We start from the raw sequence: 4,787 nt of genomic DNA, 5'->3' as shown, positions 1-4,787 counted from the left end.
AAAAAAAAAAAAAAAAAAGATTTAGAGTGTTTTCATCCTCATAAAAGTTAAAAATTGGCAAAGGATCTACCTCACAGGCTCACACAACAAATCTTAGATAGAGCAGAGAGAGGGGACTAATGAAAGATGTTAGGACATATGTGATTCACTTGTTATGAACATATGTCACTATTTTATGTAATTAGCTAATCTTTTGACAAAACGCACTTTACTTATAATTTTGTAGATCTAGGATGTATTTCAAGTTCAAGTGTTGAAGGCATGCAAATCTGTCCAAGATTCAAGTGTGAGAAGTGTTGTTCATTAAAGCTCAACAGTTAGCTATCTATTGAGACTTGTAGAGTTGTTGAAGCCCGTGGCTCGACAGCAGCTCGACAGATAGGGTATCTGTCAAGGTTTATAAAGTTTAATTTTTTAGGACTGTTTTTCATTCAATCCATGATTGTATGTTTGAGTTTTCTTTTCTCACAACCTTAGACATATAAAAGGATTATTTTAAGGGCTGTCAAAGAAGACATAAGTTACACAAGTGTTGAGCAAAGTTTGTTTAAGCAAATTGTGACCGGAGACAGAATTTGCCCTAATTCATCTTTCTAGTGAAAAAGCTGCTGTGTTTGTACACTGTAGGATTTTGTAACCAAGGAGTTTCTCAATCTTCATCATCTAGATGAACTAAAGAACTTTGCAGCCAACAACCTTCTCTAGTTGGTGATTAAAGTCACGTAGTGAGATCCGCGCAATTGGTTAGTTACATACTAGGAGCCGTGCATTGAAAAGAAGAGATTATCATTACAAAACAAGTCTAATTGGGTATTGAGGTAAGGGTTCAACTATAGGTTGATATAAGGTACTGAGATCCCTTTACTTGTAACCACTTGTAGTAATAATAGTGGATTCTCGGGAATGTTGATTTTAAAATTACCCGATGAGGTTTTTGCCGTATAGATTTTCCCAATTCGTAAACAAATCACCATATCAATTTATTTCCCACTACATACTTAGTTATTGGTGATTTGTTTGTGCTACCACGTGTTTGCATGTTAATTTGATTAATTAATAAACTTAGCTAATTAATCAGTTAACTCATCATAAGGGGTCAATTCGTTTTTGTCCTATCAAAAGATTTCAAAGAAGAGAGGCCAGATTAGAGAAGGAAGAGTCTAATATGCTATATTGCCTAAAGGGTATCCTTGTTATCTAGATTTGTGATTTTTTTTTTATTGGTTTTTTGGTTTGTTTGAATTTTTTTTTTTGGGGGACAACTGGGCAAAGAGTAGGTTATAAAAAATTTTTTTTTCCTATTTGGGTTTCATGGATCAATTTGTAAATATTTTAGGGGAGGGGGGCCAAGTATATAAATTTTGGGATCATATGTTAAAAATTTTGTTTATATGCATACAAAAGTCAAATTTTTAAAAATTTTGAGAAGGGGGGGGGGGGGGGGTTGGGGGTTTGGTCATAGCCCCACTCTATCCAAACGTTGTTCCGTCTCTGGTATCAGGTCTTGGTGGTTTTAGAAAAACTCAACCCACCACCCAACTTAATCCGCCATTTTCATAGTTCAACGTGGTCAATTAGTTTCATACTTGAGCAGGGTGGTGCAAAGCAAATTAGATGGTTTGAATAGCTTGTTGCACAAGCCTAATTGTAAATGTTGAGAAACTAAATTAATACCATTAATAAAAGTGAAATTAAATTGATAATATGAATCATTACTCCTACCTCTCACATCCAACTATCATAAGTGACTAATATATAAGAGTAATTATAATGTCATATTAAAAGTAACAAATATAGCCACAACTATCCTACATGATAGATTATGATAATTGCTGTCACTTTCACATGAACTTATCACTTTTCTCTATGGCTTTCGATTTGTCACATAAAAAGTTGTGGTAAGAATTGTAGTTTATAACGTAGTCTTAGAATTTTGCATATATAATGGTACGCACAATAACATCTTGCCATGCAAGCAATTACTCGTAGTACTAGGAAGGTGTCATTGGTGTGTAGTGTACTGCAAAGTACAAATACAACCTCACATATTCTACACAAATGTAACACACACAAACGAAGAGAGAGAGAGATTGTTGTTTGTAATAGTAGCAATGGCGAGTGTTGCTGGAGAGGAAGTCAGCAACAAGCAAGTTGTATTCAAGGACTATTTCACTGGATTTCCCAAGGAATCAGACATGTACGTGACCACAAGTACCATAAAATTGAAGGTTCCAGAGGGCTCCAATGCTATTCTTTTCAAGAATCTCTACTTGTCCTATGACCCTTATATGCGTATCCTAATGCAGCGAGTTGTTCCTAATGGACTCTCCAATTACACACCTGGCTGTGTGAGTTTTTGTGTTTGGTTCCCCACAAAATTACTATATGGCATACGAGTTTCTGATAATTATTACTGTTTTTGACTAATTTGAAGTGGCGTTGTTTCAAATTTGGAGAGTGCCCATAATATAATAGCGTAGCAAGATGATATTTTGAGTTCTTTTTCCTTCATAATTGAAATTGGAAATCTTGGGTTCCAACTTAAGAGTTATGTGTTGTTCACAGTGATTTATGTTTGAAAAGTTAAGAAAATAGTTCAATTTGACAATTGGATTTTAGAAATTCAAAAAGACGATAGAACCTTTTACTGGGAAAAAATGTTTAGGAAGGAGAAAGAGAAATGCAGAGTATCCTTAAATTGTGAAACATTTTAGAGATTACTAATAGATTTACTAATTTTTTGTAAGATAAAAGAGATTAATGAGATAGAATTTTATATATATGCATGAGTGCTTGCTTGTTTAAATTGATGTTGTATACTATATTGACCTTGCACTTGTGCAATTCTGTTGGTAAAAACTTGCAGCCACTAATCCGTTATGGAGTGGCTACAGTTTTGGATTCTGGGCACCCAGACTTTAAGGTAGGTGACTTAGTTTGGGGAGCTAATACTAGATGGGAGGAGTATAGCGTAATCACGGAAACCAAAAGCCTCAAAAAGATCAAGCATAGCGATAAGAACAGTCTTTGGATTCTTGGTAAATTCTTTACTCATTCTATAAGTTTTGAATAGATTTGCATTTAACAGATCATTATATTATGCTAATTCCCTTTTGATGTATGCGTGTCTCCAAGAGCAGTTTCATAATTAATTTAAGGCTTCTTGTGATTGTGTGTGGGGCGCATCATGTCAAATTTCCCTATAAATAAGTTTGAATCTTCTGATTTTTTTCTTTTGTTTACAAAATAGGTATGCCTGGTATGATTGCTTATGCTGGTTTCCATGAAGTTTGTTCTCCTAAGAAAGGAGAATATGTCTCCGTTTCAGCAGCATCTGGTGCAGTTGGTCAGCTTGTTGGACAATTTGCAAAATTGTTTGGTTGTTATGTTGTTGGAAGTGCTGGAAGTAAAGAAAAGGTATATTCTATTAGGATATATGTACTTTTTAGTTCACCACTACTTCTTTATTTGAATGCTGCTTCATTGATTGTGAATGGCACCTGGTGGGATGGCTTAACATTCACATGAAAAATCTTTTCTTTTTCTTTTTCTTTTTTTCTTTTTCTTCTTTTTTAAGTATGAAAAACTTATGTTTCTTCTGTTGTGGATTAGGTTGATCTATTGAAGAATAAGTTTTGTTTAGATGACGCTTTCAATTATAATGAAGAGCATAACTTGGATGCAGCTTTGAAAAGGTCAGTACAGTATGTCATTTGCATAATTTGAATACAAATGCCCCTGAGATATGATATATTGTGACCAACATTAAGAAATTTATTTGATAAAGAAAAGGAAATTTGGATCTCGCAGATTCAATTGTGTATGACAGCGTGAATATTTTTACTTAATCTAAAAAAGAGCTCCCCCAGCTCCACCCCAAAAAAAAAAATGAAAAAACAAATTTAATATAGACATTAAATTTTCATATCCAAGCCTTACGCAATATTTCCTTGATTTTGGTTTTTGGCCATCATCAGGTATTTCCCAGAGGGAATTGATATCTACTTCGATAATGTTGGGGGTGAAACACTTGATGCAGTGCTCCTAAACATGAGAACCCATGGTCATGTACTCATGTAGCTGTATGTGGAATGATCTCACAGTATAATCTTGATCAACCCGAAGGCATAAAAAATATGATGCACATCATGGTCAAGCGCATCCATGTTAAAGGATTTTCATTTCATGATTACCATCACCTCTATCCTAAGTTCTTAGACACTGTGCTGCCTTATATCAAAGAGGGGAAGATAGTGTATGTGGAAGACATTGCTGAAGGCCTTGAAAGTGGTCCAGCTGCCCTGGTTGGACCCTTTAAGGGTCGCAATATAGGGAAACAAGTAGCTCGAGAATAATTCAGCCTCGACTTTAGTCTCTACTTATGTGCAGTGGCTTCCTAGTTTTGCTTTCAAAGCAAGTGTTTTGAGGGTTGGCCCAATCCAAATGGTTTATTGGATTGAAAAGAATAAAAACATTGTAGGTAACTAGCTTATGTCCCGTGCGATCGATGCGCGGGTACTGTATAAATTTACTTTAAATTTTTTTTTTAAATTATATATTTTTATTTATAATTATCTTTATGACTATGCATAATACTTATTCTTTGCCTCTACCATTGCTCTCAGCCATGAATTATCTTCCTCCTTACATCGAAACTTGTCAATAATGTATGTTAAATCTCCTTCTAAGATGACATATCTTACACATATCTCAATTTCAAAATTAATAGCCTAGACAATCATTGTTAGTTTTGCTTTCTTCAAATTCAAATTGCTCTCCCTTTACAA

At 34.5% G+C, this 4,787-nt stretch overlaps 1 pseudogene; it reads left to right on the top strand.

The window, feature by feature from the left end:
- Window positions 1-2,111: 2,111 nt before the first annotated feature.
- LOC136062537 (2-alkenal reductase (NADP(+)-dependent)-like) lies at window positions 2,112-4,566 on the top strand (annotated as a pseudogene).
- The last annotated feature ends 221 nt before the right edge of the window (window positions 4,567-4,787 follow it).

Source organism: Quercus suber, unplaced genomic scaffold, assembly GCF_002906115.3.
Source record: "Quercus suber isolate HL8 unplaced genomic scaffold, Cork oak 2.0 scaffold_425, whole genome shotgun sequence".
Classification (NCBI taxonomy): domain Eukaryota; kingdom Viridiplantae; phylum Streptophyta; class Magnoliopsida; order Fagales; family Fagaceae; genus Quercus; species Quercus suber.
This window is presented reverse-complemented; position numbering and strand designations above follow the sequence as displayed.